We start from the raw sequence: 19,370 nt of genomic DNA, 5'->3' as shown, positions 1-19,370 counted from the left end.
CATCCTGACCCAAAAACTCTATTAATGGACCTAGTAGTGTATGTGTGTGCGCGTGTCCTTGGGGCTGACATTGAGGCCTTCTCTCAATGCTGAAATAATGCTCCTGTGAGGCGCTGGGAATGATGGCGTGCACTTTGATGACATTGCGTCAGAGCCAAGGTGACTGAGCGGCGGTGAAGGAGGAGGAGGAGTGATGGCTGCCTGCCTCCCTGCCCGGCAGCCAGCCGTCACCCCCCACCCCCCCCTGCCCCCTCCTCCCCCTTCTCACCCTGTCAATAGCGAGCCTCTTGTCTGATGGAGTCACATCAGGGCGGCACACCTGACACCGCCGCCGTGTCTTTATTTCCTGCAGACGTCCCTTCGCAGCACACATCACTGGTGATTAATACACTGACAGCAGCCGGGAGGTGAAACGCACACGCGGGCGCGGGGGCGCGCGCGCGCAGCTACTGTTACTGACACACGCTCATCCAGCGACATCAACCGACGCTCGCCCGTTGTCATACAATTCAAATACAATAAAACTGCTCGGCATTTGTCAGCAAAAATGGGACAAACTATTGATGTTGCCGTTTAGAAAACAACTTCAGATGTTCTATGTTCAGAAAACCTCCTATTATGATTTTCCAAGACAAATAATCGATGTTGCTGGTATGGAGGACCAAAACTGCCAAAATTTAAAATAAATAAATAAATAAATAAAAGTTAAAATGAAAACGGATACAAAAAATATAATTCAAAAATTAAATACAAAAAATAAATAGAACTGTGTACATATATATATATATATATATATATATATATATAACAAAACTGCCTCCTTATTTGAATAACATTTCGTCCTGAACATCTGTAGCATGAAATAGAGAGCAGAGCATTTTTATATATTGATTGATATTTAATTCTATTTATATATTTATTTTTGTATTTATTTCCACATATATTTGTAAATTTAAATTTTTGAATCTCATTTTTATTTTTTACTTTTATGTATTTATTTATGGCTTATATTTAGTTGTTTTTATTTCCATTTATTTAATTTTTGATTTATATTTTTCTATCCGTTTTTATTTTCACTTGTATTTATTTATTGAAATTATTATTTTTTTTATTCATGTGTTTATTTTTGTATTTTTGGTCCTCTATAACTGGGGGGCTGAGAGGGCCATGTCCCCGGCGGGCATCCACGGACATTTTTTGCGGCGGATACCGAAAAGTGACTCATGTTGGGGCAGAGAATGAAAAGATGCTAACGACGCTAACATGCTGCTTTCGCGATGAAGCGCAAATCATGCTGGATGTCCGTCTGCTGAGGTTTCCGAAGTGTTGCGAGCATTAACAGGTGCTGACAAGGTGCAGTCGCAGTTGATTGGCTATTATAAGCAGCAGTTGCGTCCTTTCTGACGGCAGTCGGCTTGTCGCAGCTGTTTAACGCACACTAAGTGACACTACGTCAGCCGCTGTCTGCCAGATGAGACGTTAATAAGTCAAAGTGACCTCTGGCTGAAGCCAAGGAGCGGCCGCGTATGGAAATCCCCCAGTGGTGCATTTCACGCCGAAGACCTTGGCTTTCATAACAAGTCGGTGCGGCCGTTTGCTTTAATAGAAAAGACATTTCCAAGCGGCCAGAAATCATCAAGTGCCATTGATCGGATATAAAGTGCACCCGGCTTGGCAAGATGCTGCATTCCTGCCCTTCAAGACGCACGCGGGCAAGTCACGCTGTAGCGAAATAAATCAATCAAAAAATAATCTGTTGCTGCACTGATTGTCCCATCTGTAAAGATACGCTCGATTAAACGATAAGAGGGTAATTCTTGTGCTAATCTTGTTAGCGTGTCAATGAGGTTTCCCATGTAAGTTACCGTAATGCTAATTGGACAAGACTAGAAATTGCTTCTAAAATATTTATTAACTCTTTGACTGCCAGACGTTTTCAGAAAAGGGATGCCGTGGGTGCCAGCCGATTTAAGCATTTTGACTGGTCTTTCAAGGTCCACAGAAAATTATGTGTTTGGACTATGGAAACACACATACTACCAAATGAAAGATTGGACTCTCATCTTTCATCAGAAAAAAAAGTTTGTTTCTACCTTATTCCGTTTTTCAGTAATCAACAATAGAAAATGGTTAGTTTCACCTCGGTTTTGAAACAAACGTCTTTTAACGTCTTTGGCACTCCTCCCTAGGATTTTACTGAACGTTATTTAACGTTTTTGGCAGTCAAAGAGTTAATGTTCAATTGTTACTTTTTTTTCTTTCTTTTTTTTTGACGACATTCACCTTGAAATGTTTGGTCACATTTGGCTTTTTGTTTGTTTACTTCATAAAATGTTTATTTTTGGTGCTAATTGTGTTTGCATGTCAATGGGGATTACCATGGACATTTGCATAATGTTAATTGGGCAACAGCAGAGATTGCTTCCAATCAGTCAGTGAGTTAGTAACATATTTGATTGTCCACATTTTATTGACCATTTTCCTCACTGTTTTTGGATTATTTTTTTTATATAATGAACCACATTCACCTCAGAGGTCTAACGAATGTTGCTGCGTGTGCTGAGTGGAAAACTGCCGTTGTGTCATTTGTCAAGCCATAAAGAACGGACTCGAAGGGCTGCGGCGCGACGTGAGCACCTGCAGGGCCGCGCTTGCTCTAAATGGCAGGTAATCAAGACACAAGCGTGGCGACCACGTCGCGGACTCGTGCGTCAGCAGGACGCAGCGCTGACGGCCGCGAGGTGGCCCACTTCTGAGCAAATGTCACGCGGCGGGCGTCGGGCGGCGGCGGCGGGCGGCGGCGTCCCCTCGAGTCGTCCAGCTGCTGCTCCCACCTCTCGCTCATTAATTCTCATGCCGCGCTCGTCATTAGGGCTCCTCGCGGCACACGCATCGGACATCGGGACGCATTTACCCAGCTGTCATTCTCACCACGCGGGCCGGGCCAGGATGGATCAGCTGGCGCCGCACGTTGGTATTGATGTCACCCCGTCATGGTGACTCAGCCCCGAGATACTCCTTGCGCTGGCCGACCGTGGTTAGTTAGTTTCGTAGTCGCTCTCACACACATCCACGCTTCACAAAATTCTTTCAGGACATTCAGACATTTCACTATATTTTAGTCCTTTCATAGCAAACCTGCAAAAAAAATACTCATGAACAGACAACTCGTGCTAAACTTAGCTCCTCCCTAACATAGCGAGATCTAAACATACTCAACGTACTTTCTTGCTGAGGTGTCAAATCCAAGTCCAGAAAGTAAAAACCCCTGCCACAGTTTGGCTTTAATCCCAGGTGCTAGCCAGCTACTGCTAGGGAACGAGCCCGCTGTGATGTCATTTTCAGTCGACAACGTGTGTCAAAATGGCCGCCCCGAATCCGAATCACACGTTCAGACTAACGGGGTCTCACAGAACATATTATTGTCAAGGACATTTTTGTCTGAATCCAGGCGAGCACTGTGCCGTGTACGCTTCCGAGTGGCGCGGCAAGTCGTGATTGGCTCTCAAGGTCGGCCGCAAAACGATAACCGGCTTTGTGGGAATTACAACAAGAGGGCCGGGATTCCATTTGAATTGCATTTCTAATGAGATGCCGTTGACAATCCAATTGCTCAAGTGTCAAATATGGCGTGTAATAAGGTCGGACCTGTCAGAGTGATTAATGAATTGTCACAGGCAAAGGAAGCGCCGTTGCCGTCGGTGATTTGCACCCGCCGGCCGGGGGCAGCGGCCTCGGCCCCGGCCCCGACATCGATTCCGCCGTATTCCGTCGCCCCCCCCCCACCCCCAGACCGGCTGAGCAGGTGTGACAGGCGGATTCCTTTTCTTGTGGACGTATTAAAGGCCCTTTCCCGCCGTGACAGCCTGCTCGCTTGCGCCACCTTCCCTGCCGGGCCTTCGCACGACTCTGGGCAGCGACTGCGTCTTGACAGACCACTGTCACTTCCCATCACGCTCTCGCGGCGCCCCCGCCACCCCCCTCCCCGCCCCCTCCACCCTCCGCTCTCGCAGGCCCACTTCCACAGCGCCGCAATTATTTTTTTGACAAGCCATCCATCAGCTTTAACTTGAAAGCACTTTTCCCGGCGATTGCCATTGTTGCACTTCTCTGCCTTTTTATGCAGGAGGTGCGAGGCGGGGAATATGATAGCAGACACTTGCACTTTCCTGCCAGCGAAATCTTTTTCCGAGTCGTATTTGCTCGCAATTGTGGTGGAATTTGGTGCTGGTCGCATGCCCCTTGTCAGGTCTAATTAACATGGCGGAGGCGCAAGATGATAGCGGAGCGCAACGCCAACACTTACGTCAAGCAACTTTAACGTTGTCATAACTGTCAACTGCAAATCGTTTAACACTGTTCGTAAAAGGGGGAATTGCAAGGTCGCTGTTCTGGATAAAAGCCTCCCACATGGAATGAGAGAACAAAGTCGGCATTTAAACTGGCATAGTGTCTCCTGCAATGTTTGTTAAATGCACCTGTAACATACCAAACAAATAAGAAAAAAAACAATGGCGGGTCATTTTTAAAAAAAGACCTATTCATCAATTTTTTTTCATAAAATTGCATGAAATTAATGGCAATTTATTTATTTATTTTTTCTAATTCCCGATTGTATAACGGTCGCCGCGACTACGATACCTTGAAATAAGGCCTCGTTAAAAGCAATGTTCACTGTACTGTTTGCGTTCCAACGGGCGATGACATCAGCCAGTTAGCGGATTTGAAACTGATTTCATACTAACTGTAAAAAATAAAAATAAAAACAAGCATTTCGGTGGATGTTAGCAGCTCATCAGCTCAAGGTGCAGGAAGTACTCGATATTTTAGCTTCGACGTTAGCCGCCGCGAGCTAACGTTAGCTTGTTAGTCTCGGGCGACTCGGGCTTTGTCTTCCAAGATTCACGAACTGTCGTTTCATCCCCTTTTCGCCACGGACACGTTTGTCGGGCTTAAATGAAGCTTAAATTGCATCAAATAACACTGCAATGGCGAGGGCGCTACCAAGGCTAGCAAGCTAATAACTACTTGATGTTCGCTAAACTAGCGTCAGGTTTGGTTGAAGCACGAAGGCCAAACTCTTTCTTTTCCTCCAACAAAAGGCGGTCATTTTATTTTATAAATACACAAAAAATGGATGGATAACTACTTTTGAAATCAGAAGCCAATAAATAATTGTTTGTTCCATTGTTTTTTTTTAAAGGGGGAATTGGTAACAAAAAATACTTATCTTGCAATATCTTACATCTCCACGTTGTTTAAAATGAAGACAATTTGCAAGAAAGCTGAAGTCGATGCACGTGATTTGCCTTCACGGGCCACATAAAATGCTGTTGCGGGCCAAATCTGGCCCCCGGGCCTTCAGTTTGACATCATGCGCTAAATGAAATCCTCTGTAAAGCATTTGTTTTTAAGGGTAATCTTATAAGACACATTTGGAATCATATGAAAGTCTGTTGGTTTTATTGTTTGAGATATCAAGTATTGATATTAGCAATTCTAAAAAAAAATAATAATGTAGCCATCAATGACATCATTTCTTCCCAGTGGCGAACCATGTAGCATTCTTCAGTCAGCCGCTTGTTTGATGGGAGGGACGACGGTCGGCGTGACCTCAGCGAGGATCAACGGACGACAGCTAATAGATGGAGACGCCATTTAGCGAGCGCCGGCCGTTTGCCGCTGCCAATACCGCAAAGGCGTCGGCGGACGGCCATCGATCTGCCGCAGCTCGCGTGCGCGACAGCTTCAAAATTCAGCAATAATCTTGACAAACGAGGAGCGGCACCAGCGCCACAAAATTATCAATAAAACGGACGGCGGGGAGAGAATGCCAAGGTCGGAAACGAAAGGAAAGTCCAGTTTTGGACTGTATTGACCAAGATGTAAGCAGCAAAGTATTAATTAGGGTTTTGAATCTGGCGGCTTGTCTTCCAGTTGCACTGAATTTCAAGTTATTTAACCGTGACGACAACTTCTCGCTTATTACCAGTTGCTCTGACTTGACAAACCTTTTCATGGTCATTTCCAAAGTCTTTTGATGCTCTTCAAGTTGGACAACTGATGAATAAATCCAAATTTAATTCTTGCAGTGTGGCCCTTTTCACACTGCATTTAGCAGGACGATGTGAAGCTCAAATCTGAAAATGTTCCATTTGAGAGTGGCGTCGAGCGGAGCTGGCAATTATTTTGCGTTATTTTGCCGGCATGATTAAAGCATCCAAGTGTAGTTTTCTCTGCTGGCTTTTCCTCCTCTTCCTTCTTGGAATGAGCAAAATCACGTCTTTCTTTTGCAACACTGAATGAGGTTCAGTCTAACAAGCGGCAAAAAAATGTGCCGTTATTTCCTGGTAGGCTTCCAAATATGGGCATGCTGGAAAACAGTCATTTTGTGTCGCCGCACGACTCCTTGACACACTCTTAAAAATGCTGAGTCAAAAATAAACAAGTTTTGGTCCAAAATGATTTCGACTTTGGGATGAATTTTTTCCTGAACCAGAACCTAATCCTGAACTTTTTTCTTTTTTTGTTTTTTAACAGACTAGTGGAGTATGTGTGCTGTGGAGCCAAGGTCCAAGAGATGAAACGGTGGAAGCAATCTTTTAGTGTCACGCCACGGTGACGGAGTTGAATCCTGGCTTTGGACCTGCCGTGTGGCCCGGGTGTGAAAAATGTCGTGTGGCTGAAGGTATGCGCTCCCCTTTGGATGTCCGCCTTCTCTCATCTCCGCTCCAGAGTCGCACGCCGCTAAGAACAACTCGGGTTATTAATGGCTGGCCGAGGAGCGCAGCTTGGCAGAGGTGCGAAGCAATTAAGTGTCGCTGGTTGAGGTGCGTCGGGCCTCTATAGAATGTTGTCATCCATTCACATGCCAGTGTGCCTTTTTTTTTTTTTTTTATACCGTCAGCCATCATGACGATGATTGTGTGCTATTAGTGCCACTCACACCAGTGGGAGGAAATACGTACAAATACTTGTCAGGTAGCCTTCGTTTGAGTAGACTGAAAGGAGAATGTGTTTTTGAAGCGTAGCTAGCTAGCTAGCTAGCTAACTGCATATCACAATGTGGGTGGAGCAACTCGTGCCAGACACTGTTTTAGCCGCACCTCCCCTCAAAAAAATCAAGAAAACTGAAACGGTGAAAAACAGTTTAATACTGTGAGTACAACATCGTTCTCAGTCCTTCAAATGTGTTTTTAGACACAAAGATCTGAATTCACTTTACAGGTTCTTTAATTACATTTCATTTGTACTTTTTTTTTTTTTTTAATAACTTGCCTCAATACTTCTACTTTTATCTTATTCCTACAAGTATCCATACTTAAGTCAAGAGTACGTTTGACACCTCTGGTCTGCGCACGCACGCGCACACGCGCGCGTACTTCCTCTGCTGCGAGGATGAAGTGCACTTCCTGTTTTTCCGACCATCTGTAAGGGCAAAACTGGCCCAAGGTAAAAACGGTGACTGCAACTTGGCACAAGATGAAACGGGCGCGCCGCAAAAGCCATTAATAATTCTCATATTTTGGAAACAGAGCGTACATACAGAATCGGCGCTATTTAATCTCCTCGTGTAGAGAATCATAATAAAAAGGAAAGAAAAAAAAAAGAAAAAAAGGTCAGCTGGTTCTTTCCTCCCAGGCGGGAACGACGGGCCAAGCTTTTCCAAGGCAGCCCATTTGTCCGTCAGGGCGGCTGATTTAGCTGCCGTCACTTGAAGCTCGTGTCGGCTTGATGGTGGCGCTTGCTGGCTGCGGGGAGAATTTGTCACCTGCAGCTTTGACAGGGAGATCATTGCTGACGGTTCGCTTCATGATAACGTTCGGGCATCGGCGGCCACATGAAAGCAATATTTGTGAGATGGTTCCCGTTTACATCAGTAAGCAATCATTGGCTTTGAAGTCGAAGCGATGCCACGCGCAAAAAAAAATTTCAAACAAAGCCCCTCTTGTCGTGACGTCGTCCAAAAATGGGATCAAGTAAGCAAATATCGTGACAATATTGTATCAGGAGTTGTATTGTGAGTTTGCCACTGGCAAAATATCAAAGCAAGAATTGTTTAAGATCGCCGTTGGTGAAATGCAGCATCATAATATTCAATCAGGAGATTATTATTAATAATAGCAAAATGTTTTGAGAAAGGACCAGAACTAATAAATGACGGCTGACGCAAGTGTGAGGAACGCCTTCATGCGGCTTGTCGGGACTTCGGTGAGGACAAAGAAGTGATCAAAGCCGGTAAAAATAAAAAATAAAAAAGTAGACGTAGCTGGTGGTTTCAGCACCATCTGAGTGCGTACATTTATGCACATTTTTTCTTTCTTTTTCTTTTTTGTGGCGCTCTGACCTTGCAGCTTTTTTTGCGCGGGCCATCCATCTTGAGCTGTTTAGCCGTTTCACTGGATTCACCGCGGCCAGATGAACACAATTCATCACCGCAATCATCCTCCATTCATCACCCCCCCCCTCCTCGCCCCGCGAATGTTTTGACGTCCAGTTAATTTTCTGCTGATGATTTATCAAACGATAATTACCATACACTGAAGGAGTCATTCGTTATCTTGATGAATGATAATGACGCCAAAGTGGATTGAATTTGAAGCAAGTCCTCTCGGATGCTAACGTCTGCCGCCTTGTGAGTAATGGCCGAGGCCGGGAAAGACCGAGCTGAGGGGGGGCGTGGCTAATTTTGAAATGATTTTGCAAATCTGCGCACTTGAAATGATTCTCTATACAAAGCTAGTAATGCTAACGCTGCCACAACGGCAGTTTTTCATTAGCAATGTCATTAGCCAAGTAGCTCTATTATATAAGAATGTGCCACGAGTTGTATTGTGACGTCGTTGCAATGACATTATATTCCTTTATATTAGTATGCTATTACAGACGTGTGAAATCCAGGTCCAGAAAACCAAAACCCTGCCACAATTTGGCTTTAGCCTCAGGTGCTAGTTAGCTAGCTGCCATGGTGCTGGCTGACCTGCTAGGTAGCTAGCTAAACTGTGGCAGGGTTTTTTTTCTTTCTGGACCTGGATTTGACACGTCTAATATCGTATTTATATAGTATATATAAGTGAAAGAAAATGTATTTATATTCCATATTTTCTGTCTCAATGTGTCGCTCTACTGTTTTTGTTCAAAAACGTTTGCTTCATGGGGATTTAACGCCACAATACCAATGCTATACGATAGCACTTCTTCTTAGCATTAAGCTAAATATGACTAAAACCATTTGGATTGAAATACACAACGTGTTCTTCTTTTTTTTATGTTTAATTTCAAACTTTGACCGGCAGTGGCAATAAACTGAGCGGCTGTTCAGTAGCTGCCAAACGGCTGCTTATTGTGAAGTGAGTTGAGTTGTTGTTGTCCACATTACAGCGCTCATATCTCAAATTGTCAACCTTGGGAGCCCCCCCCCCCCCCACAAGTCCTCTGCGACCTTGTCAGCTGCGATGTGCAGCCGTGGGACGCGCGGCTTAATCCGGGCCTCCCAAGGTCGCTGGCTGCTAATTGATGTTGCGTATTCATCTGTTTCCTGTGTCTGTTCTCTTGCCCTTTACATGCCCGCCCTTTTTGTTTGCCAAAATGATTTGAAGATTCGCTTCTCTAAAAAAAAACGACAGCAGCCTTTCCTGAGAGAAAGAGAACGAGAAGTTCCCCCATGCTGAACGCGTGTCCCCTTCCTCGAGGAGGTTGAGCTCACGCGACACTCCGGTGGTCGCCAACAAAGGCTTGTTTTCCACCCCCCTTGCCTGCGTAACAAAGGAGACGCAAAGTAAAAGAGACGCACGCGGGTCTTTGTGCGCAACGATCACAAAAATGTGACCGATTCGGAAGTAAGACAAGAAAGTAAAAAAAAAAAAAAAAAAAAGCTTAATCCCATTTTGACACGGGCGACGTATTCCCAGCGCGGCTTTGAAGTGACAATCTTCTCGGACCGCCGGATCATTGCACAAGAAAGACCACCTCGCATGTAACGGAAGGGGGCGGGGCCACTGGATGCTTAATGGGGAGTTTAAAGGAACTTTTAACTTTGAAGGGAAAATTGATCAGCAATGAGACATTCCTGAGCCGGTTTCACGTCGACATCCGTCACGTGTGTCACCTTTGATGTCTCACAAGCAGTCTTGTGATGTTATCGTTATTGTTGGATGAACATCGGGACGTCGTATGAAGAGTTGTGCGGTAATATTAGCCCCGTTGATGGAAAAATATGACATCACCATTCTAAAAATATTGCTGTAATCGTTCTTGTTTTCCAAATATTGCAATATCGAATGCAGAGTTGTGTCGATGGAAAAATATTTAGGTATCGTTGTACCCTGATATCATTCTCGGTGTTGCTATTTGACAATTCCTTCTACATTCCAAAAACATTCAAGTTAGTTGTCCGTCACTGCAGCACCTAAAATGCACATTTATTTTGTCCCATGGACACAAGCTTAACTTGTATCTCAATTCACACTCCCCCATTGAAATAAATGGAAATGCCATTAATCCGTTCCAGCCTTCCAGAAAAAAAACATTTTTATAATGAAGTATTTTTTTTATTAGAAAATAGCACTCCATAATATCGTCATTTATAGAAATATACTTTAATGACATAAATAAAATATAAATAATTAAAAAATAGTAATTGTTGCTGCTCCGTCTGGTGTGCATGCCTTGGCCACCGGGGGTCAGTACGAGACAGACATCCTGTATTTGGAGCTCCGCAGCACAGTAGTGTCAGTCGTTCTTCACAGAGGATAAAGAAGTATATTCTTATATTGTCTGTCTACCTACTCGACTCGAAAATATTTGAACGCTGCAGCCCTGCAATTTACCATCGTTCCGTGTTGTGTGTACAAAATAGCAACACGACTTTTCCAGTCGGCGTAGAAGGGTGAAAACGGCACAGAGTTGAAGGAGCGTTTGTGTCGGCAGTATTAGTCCTGAGTGGGGATTACGCGGCGCCACCTGGGCTGTTATCCTCACGGGTCCCATTATCTGCCTCCTTATTAGTTTTTGACTCAGCACAAGAAAAAAAGTGAGCACCTCCCGTCTTTTTGATCTCTCACGCGCTGACAAATCCTTTCTAGCCTGCCAAACCTTCTCCGCTAAGGTAATTAGCGCTAATTAAAAGGTTTCCAGCTGCCTGGTGTGCTTTTTTTTTTTGTTGTTATGTGTGAGCGACACATTGTCCTCGCAGGTGCGTGCGCCGGCCGGCACGTCACTCACATTCCTCGCCGCTTGTTCACAGTCGGAGATCAAGCAGATTAGGACTTTTGTTGTTTACAAAAGGAGGGAAATTTATTGCTGGTGAAAAGCCGTCAAAAGTCTGCTTGGGAGAGCCCGGCTTATCGCAAACAATGAAACTTTCTGACAACTAAGCCATACTTTTTCATCAAGCAGACTTTTGACCGTATACGGTCACACCTTAACTTACAACTGCCCCAACTCCCAAGTTTTTTTTTTTTTAATAGATGCACTTTATCTGTTGAATGTGAAAAGCAGCCAAACACACAACTCCAAAAATGACAACACTCACAAGGAGCATGCAGCAGACGCTAATTCAGTCAGTGACTCCAAAACCAAATGACAAAAAAACGGGATTTATTGACTGTAACCACAAAGGGATTTATTGGCCCAGTGTGACACTGTTTATGCAATATTTTGTTTTCCATTGCTCTTGCTCTCAATATTATGTTTAAATGTGTTTATTTTCAAAGTTTTTAAAGATCTTTATTGAAACATGCCATTTAAGTAGAGCATTTCTATATTGTGGACCGAAGGGAGAGTTACTGTGTAAGATCTCAATCAAGCTAGCACAGGCAATTCTCAACATTTGCAGTCTTTCAAATTTGCCGAATGTTGACTTGCCCCCCCCCCCCCCCACACACACACCAACAGAGGTGGCAAATCCAGGTCCAGAAAGTAAAAACCCTGCCACAGTTTGGCTTTAGCCTCAGCTGCTAGCTAGCTAGCTAGCTCCCTAGTAGGTAAATGAGCAGCATGGGAGCTAGCTAGGCAGCTCGCTAACGAGAACCTGAGGCTAAAGCCAAACTGTGGCAGGGTTTTTACTTACTGGGCCTGGATTTCTGCCGACCAATTATGAGGCTTGTTTCCTCGTTGGGAGCTTCCGCGGCCGCGGTTCCGTCCAGTATCCGGAAGTGCTCATGCGACTATTAGGTAAAGCTGTCAGGTAACAAGTGAAAAGTCGTGAGTACACGAGCCAGAGGGTGCGTTCGTTTGGCCGTCACAAGCCATCAAGTCAGCCCGACGGTGACGGTGTGCGCCGCACGGGACTTTTTTTATGCGGCCGGGTCAAAGCCAGCTTAAAGTCGCTCCCCCCGCTTTCACATCCAATTGGGCGTCACATTCTTACCTAGCGGCGACCTCCGCCGAGCTGCGCTCATTAATCAAAGTGGAGTGCTTGTCCTGACCTCAGAGCAGCGCCACCCCAACCCCGCCCCCTCCTTCCTGCTTCACTTTGAAGCGCTCTGTCCTCTACGGCATGAGGAAATCATTTGCTGCCCGATTCAATGAGCCGTCAGTCGGGCCCGGCCACCTAATGACATGTGAGAATATTAACCTCCTGCCACCGAGAGTGCCGCCGTCTCTGGGAAGCGCTCCATTATTCATCCCGCTTCGCACCGCGTTGCGCAGACCTGAAAGTGAAACAAAACCTTCCATAGCAATACATGAGATAATGTGACCTGAGGTAAAAAAAAATAAATAAATAAAATGCTTGGAAATAAGATGGAATGAACGCCAGCGTTTCAAGAAAGTCGGTTCCAAACCAGATGTCACGGAAACTCAGAGATGATGATTGAGGATCCGGCGAATCAATGGACTTTTTTGATGCTGGGATTACTGACACGCGTGATCTCGAGATGTGCAAATGGAGATTTATAATAAAAAATACGATTTTTAAACATCCGCTTTGACTTTGCGAAAACATCACTCTGACATGTTATGGAAAATAAATCGTTTCTGATTACACACAGAATCAGAATCACTTTGTTTGTGCATTCTTATGCACAGTCAAGTTCAAATAGTGTCCTGTTTTTTATAAAGGGATTGAAATGGAAAAAAAATACTAGCTTTTTTTTTTTTTTTTATCTGATGAATCAAAATGAATCAACAGATTATTTTTAGTTGCAGTTAACAGCAACAGCTAGCGAGCGGCTCGACGTGCGTAGCTTGAGTAAAAACTTACAAATAATTGATGTTCTTTATAATTGCCGGGAAAATAAAACTGAACGAACGCAAAGGGGATGGGGTAAAAAATAAATAAAAGAAGTAAAAAAGCCGGTGTCTGGGTTTGTATTGGACCTAACAAAGTGGTGTTAGCATCGTACTTTTATGAAATGCGCTTTACTGAAACAGGAGTCGATAAACGGCAGTTAAAACAAAAAATCTTAAATGCCAACCTGTGTCTGTGAAAAATTGTGAAAATTAAGGTCAGTAAAAGCAATTTTGTGCAATTAAGGAATTACAGCTCATTTCTTGACATTCTGTATAAAAATGACCAACACAAATTAATATCACATTCATTTTTTACAGTACAGGACATCTTTTTAATTTTAACTCAATTTTATGAATCAAGTTCAGAAACTCATCTTAGTGTTTGGGAGGGAATGGAACGAATGGCCGACATTTTCCTGCATTGCAAATGATGACGTTTGATTTGAGATACAAGTGAGCACGGTCACACAATTTCCACTCCCAAGTCAAGACGCGAGTGTATTTGTGGAAGTCGTCCCTCCCGGAAGCCGCCAAACTCGTTGGCATCCCTGGCCAGCTTCCTCCTTGTCACATCCAGCGGCGCCGACGTGCGGAGTGACGCGGCGCTCCATCCGGACTGACAAGTGACGAAAAAGTGTTTTGGCATGTTACGTGGCCGGCGGGTCGGCTGGGGCGCCCCGCCGTGGCCCCGCGGTGGCGGGTTGAGGACATCCGACCTGAAGTGCGTGCAAAGCGGCGGGCGGCGTGACGGACAGCCGGCCCGACGAGCTCCAAGTGCTTGGCCCGTTGTCGGCGGGAGTTTATCAATAGGCCCGTCCGCATATGCGCTCGTCCATCGATCCGTCCGTCTCTGTCGGATGGCCTCGCGTCAACGCCGACGTCGCGCATCCTTCGCGCGGCCCGCGGGAGTCGCCGTTCTTGCGAGCTTGGCGGGCAAGATGGCCGCTTATTGGCACTGGCAGGAAATTATGCAAGTGTTCAAAAGTTCCGTTCAAGAATCTTTTTTCTTTGAGGAGCACTTTTACTCATCAGTGGCTTCATTTCAATAGCAATTTTCGAATTTTGAGGAGCTTTTTTTTGGGGGGGGGGGGCGGTATAGCTTCCCAACTATTGTTTGTTACGTGTCCCCAGAAAGAGGAAAATATTTCACGCACCCTCAACTTTCTGCTGCGACTATAAATAGTTTCATTTGTCAATAAAATTGTTGTAAGTATATGTCTGCAGAAGAACGCCACTGCCACCTACTGCAGTGGATGTGCAATGACACTTTATTTTTATTTTAGTGACTGCAAAAAAAAAACAAGCATGTTCCCTACGATCACAATCAACCAAACCCCCACCCCCACCACCCCCGGGTTGGCTGCCGAGTGCCTCAGCGGGCCTTTGGTCATGAAGTGACGCCGCGTTAATCAGGCCTGGTTTGCAGCTTTTGTCCCCACTGGGACCGACGCGATGTCTTAATTGCAAGACGGGGCCCTCGTCCCTCCTGATCGAGCCAACCGGCCCAAACCAAGCGCTCGTGAGCCGATACCACGCGGACAGCCTCTTCGGGTCTCTGGGGGGGGGGATCAAGGTCCTATGAGGGATGGAGGCAAACAAGATTGTACCTGTGAGGGCGGGACAAGCGCCCCAAGTCATTAGTGGACACACGCGCGCAGTATGCCGTATACACACGCACACACAAATCGGTGCTGACAAGGAAGGCAAAGTATTTATTTTAATGGTGCTTACCAAGCATTTACGTATCAAGAGTAATATTTGTTGCATTCATGTAGCCATTTTCCCTCTTAAACTTGTCAATTTAATATTTGTCTTTAATTTGTCTCATGAAATGTTTGAGTCCAGATGAAGACAGTTAGACATCTACTTGTAACCTTAATAATTAATACTTAAAACAATGTCAATTTCGATTTTCCTCATGTTTTTTTTTTTTTTACTACTTATGTAGCCCGACCCGTGGCGTGCCGGGAGCTGACGGGTCGGCGCTTCTGTCAGCCGCTCAAAGCTTCCACATGAGCGCACATTCGCACGTGAACATCACGCCAATGCCATGAACATCGCAGTCGCGCTAATCGGCGTTCTGAGGACGCCGCATGTGTAAAATCACGCCAGCAATGGCGGCTTGCTTGCCGTAGACGGCGCCGGCGCTAAGGCTAGCTCCCGCGGCGCTGAATTTGGCTGATTAAATCAGCGGGTGCACACAGCAGCTGTGACACCAAAACAACAATTAATAAGCTTAACCCCCTCAGTGGCTCCCTTTTAAGCGGCCTGCTAATAACGCTACGGGTCCGATAACGAACGCCGAAAGGTGACGATTAGCATGTAAGATCATAGCTGATGCAATAACAAACGTTAGCTCAAACGGTGGCCTTCACACTTGCAGATTTATTTCATGATGTTTGTTAAAAGGGAAGTCAAGCCCAACCCCCAAATTTTTTGGGGACAATAATAGCTTCTATGCAGCCCCGCTAGTCTAAATATGTTATTCTGTTTAATATTGCGTTAGTGGAATATGAGTTGAGCAGCAAAATGCAGCCGTTTTTATCCATCTCAGGGGGCGGCCATTTTGCCACTTGCTGTCTACTGAAGACGGCATCAATGTTGCTCAGGTCTCAGGTGACAACCAATCACAGCGCAAACTCAGAAAACAGGTGAGCTATGATTGGTTGTTGCCAATCAGTCAGTCGACAGTAAGTGGCAAAATGGCGCCATTGAGATGGATAAAAACGGCTGCATTTTGCTGCTCAACTCATATTTAGAGGTGGCACAATCCAGGTCCAGAAAGTAAAAACCCTGCCACGGTTTGGCATTAGCCCCAGGTGCTAGCTAGCTAGCTCGCATTGGCGCTTGTTTACCTCCTAGGGAGCTAGCTAGTGCTGCTGTACTCATGACTTTTCACTTGTTACCTGACAGCTTTACCTAATAGTCGCATGAGCACTTCCGGATACTGGACGGAACCGTGGCCGCGCAAGCTCCCAACGAGGAAACAAGCCTCATAATTGGTCGGCAGAAATCCAGGCCCAGTAAGTAAAAACCCTGCCACAGTTTGGCTTTAGCCTCAGGTTCTCGTTAGCTAGCTGCCTAGCTAGCTCCCATGGTGCTCATTTACCGACTAGGGAGCTAGCTAGCTAGCTAGCACCTGGGGCTAATGCCAAACCGTGGCAGGGTTTTTACTTTCTGGACCTGGATTTGCCACCTTTGCTCATATTCCACTAACGCAATATTAATCAGAATGTCACGTTTAGACTAGGTCACATATAACATGTTATTGTCAAGAAATGTTTAATGTTGACTGCCACTTTAAAAAGAAGCGGCGAAAGAAAGTGACGAATAGTGACCAAGAACTTTTAAACCAAATTGATGGTCTTTTTTTTTTTTTTTACTGGTAATATAACGGCTCCAACTACCAAAGACAAATTGTCTGTTGTTGAACATACAATAAAGATGATTCACAATCTCAAGTCGTGAGCACGTTATCATCTGCGCTGGTTGGCTGGCGGCCATTTCATGAAAATAAGTGTCGGTTGAACGTGCTTGGTCATGTTGACAACTGAGGTCCGAAAGTCATTACTGGGGGGGGAAGCAAAATGACAGCGAAAAGATGATTGATGACGAGTTGAATTTGCGTCCAGGGAGCGAAGGTGAAACGTGACAGAGGTATTTATCTTGAGAAAGGGGGTCGTCGGGGTCAGACGGGGCCAAGCCGGGCCCGCGCCTGAAGGCGCGAGGACGTTGACAAACGTGTCCAGCGCTCGGGCCCTTTTCTTTGTTTTGTGGCCCAAGTGAGCCACATCGCTCAGACCGCCACAACCAGGACCCGCCGGCGAATCTTTTTTTTTTTTTTTTTAGCAGTTTTGAGTCGGTTTCTGGGTCAACTTATTTCGCTTTTGGTGCTCCCCAGCCTATTCACGGTTCACCGGTTAGCTTTTCAGATATTTTTTCTGTGGTACATAAACAACTATTGGCTCAAGTAACTCATCTAAATGTATGTTTTTGTTCTTCTCCTGTAATCATCTAAGATGCCACAAGAGGCCCCCAAAGGGTTGGCTTGTACGAAAGTAGCACGGCGAACTCGTGAGGAATATCAATGGTGCAAACCCACTTGGGGGGGAAAACCTGATCAAGTTGCGTTGTTGTCAGGCAGAAACCTCACATGCCCAAATATGGTCTATTTCCTTCTATTTTACGACATGTCAGCTGTTATTTTTGATCACATTATTAGCCAATTGAAAGTGTTGATGATAGATTGATCTATGAACACTATGATTTTTATTTTACTTTTTTTTGTAGCATTTTCTGCCCATTATATGTATTATTTATATTATTAGTATTATTATTTTATATAATTGTATTATATTTTCTGCCAGTCAACTCATTGTTTTATTTATTGGGTCACTCATGGCTCTAAGACCTTTGAAGAAGAGTCTATTAAATGAGCAATTGAACCTGCTGCTGATTGCCACGAGGATTATATGATTATATTTCATGGCAACTTGAATGACGCAATGTTTTGTAACCTGAGCAAGCTTGCCTTTATTTGATTCCCTGCTATTTTTATTTTGTAGATATCTGAAGACCTCGAGAGGAGAAGTGGCAGTAAAACAGGCCAAAAAAAAAAACAGATGTCAGTGTGAGAGCGAGACACCAAAAGGTTTGTAATTGCTACTCAACTCACGTCAGCATAACTTCCTTGACACCGAAAGAAGAGCAGAAAACTAGTGAATGACTCTTTAGTCCAAATGCCACCAAAAACCCAAAATCGACACGCTCACCACACACACATTTTTCATTTGAATGAAAACATAATTAGTCATGATTGATGCAGTCTGTTTGTTTTGGATGTCGAGACAACTTGAAGACTTGAAAATGAAATGACGCTAATGAATATGAATGATTGCGGCCCACTCGCATGTCAGTGTCGTGCGTCTGTCGTCTCATTTTGTAATTAGCCGCACGCCGGCCGGCGCTGGACGCCGCGTCAAAGCACTGGTTTGTTTGCCGTACTTTTGGAACACGTTTTGCGAGGCGGCGAGACGGCGAACCACTTAACCGCGCGTCATCCATCATCTTGTCAACGCGCGACTGTTTTGGACCCGTGACAAAGCAGTTTTGGCCGCCGCCAGCGCCAGAAATGTGTTTCGGGTCCATTTTGATGCTGAAGAAGTTTGAAATCAACAAAGTCTTCACATTTGATCTGGACAGAATTGTTATGGGAAACAAATCACGTTCTGACAGAAGAGCTGAAACAAATCATCGAAGACAAAAGTTAACAACGCGACAAGAAGGAGTTCCGACAATTTGAACTCAAATGGAAACGCAGCCAGTTGGCTTCACAACTCGGCTTTTGGTTGGTCTTAAGGAGACAAACGCGTCTCACTTCTTCCATTTCAACCTTCTGGTGTCCAGTATCGGGCCTCTCCCGATACTGGTATCGGTATGAGAACAACACTAGTATTTATGTCTTTATTTGTTAGGACAGTGATTTCAAAAAAGCAAAATGTTTACATATTGGGGAGGAAAATCTGCAAATTGGTGATTTTGCGAGTGCCAGGCTGCCATTTTCGGGGATGCCAGGTTGGATCCACTCAACATATTTAGTATCCGTCCAAGCTTTTATTGACTTGAAACGTCGCCTCACGCCCCGAAGTGGCATTTTTCACAATGAATCATTTAGCGTCCACGAATACCTTCAAGGAATCGTTTTCTGCCGGAGACGTTAATGGCGGCACGGCGGACTGATGTCATATTTATCATCACGTCGCGGTGGTTGGCGTGCGTTGAGCGGAGGGGGGGAGGGGCCATTTTGTTTTGGGGGTACCAGCGGGTCACTCATTGTTCGGCTCAAGCAAAGACGAAGCCGCTTCAAAGGTGTTTCCTGTCTGTTGGCTGCTGTTTACGTGCGTGTCATCGACCCCATTGTGGGAAAGAGACCCCGAAGCCCTTTTGGTTTGTGAGGAGCGTCGGTTACCAGGACGCCCGCACCAAAGCAAGTCGGCTGCTATTTTAGTTTGGAGATCGCCAAAGACAAAATCAGTGAGTGGCGGAGACGCGCAAAACTTCACAAAAACAACAACATTGCCAAAAAGAACAAACGACTGATTTTCATTTTTTGCATTTTCCAAAGAAAATGCCGTCTT

The 19,370-nt window shown here is 45.0% G+C and overlaps 1 long non-coding RNA gene across 3 annotated transcripts in view; it reads left to right on the top strand.

The window, feature by feature from the left end:
- Window positions 1-19,370, top strand: part of LOC144038069 (uncharacterized) — a 110,920-nt gene that overhangs the window by 74,691 nt on the left and 16,859 nt on the right. For all 3 annotated transcript variants that reach the window (XR_013289139.1, XR_013289140.1, XR_013289141.1), the window contains exons 5-6: window positions 6,541-6,688; window positions 17,799-17,884. This is a non-coding gene — a long non-coding RNA (uncharacterized LOC144038069). The remainder of the gene's footprint in view (window positions 1-6,540; window positions 6,689-17,798; window positions 17,885-19,370) is intronic.

Source organism: Vanacampus margaritifer, chromosome 18, assembly GCF_051991255.1.
Source record: "Vanacampus margaritifer isolate UIUO_Vmar chromosome 18, RoL_Vmar_1.0, whole genome shotgun sequence".
In the NCBI taxonomy this organism is placed as follows: domain Eukaryota; kingdom Metazoa; phylum Chordata; class Actinopteri; order Syngnathiformes; family Syngnathidae; genus Vanacampus; species Vanacampus margaritifer.
The sequence above is the reverse complement of the archived record's forward strand: the minus strand, read 5'-3'. Positions and strand labels throughout refer to the sequence as shown.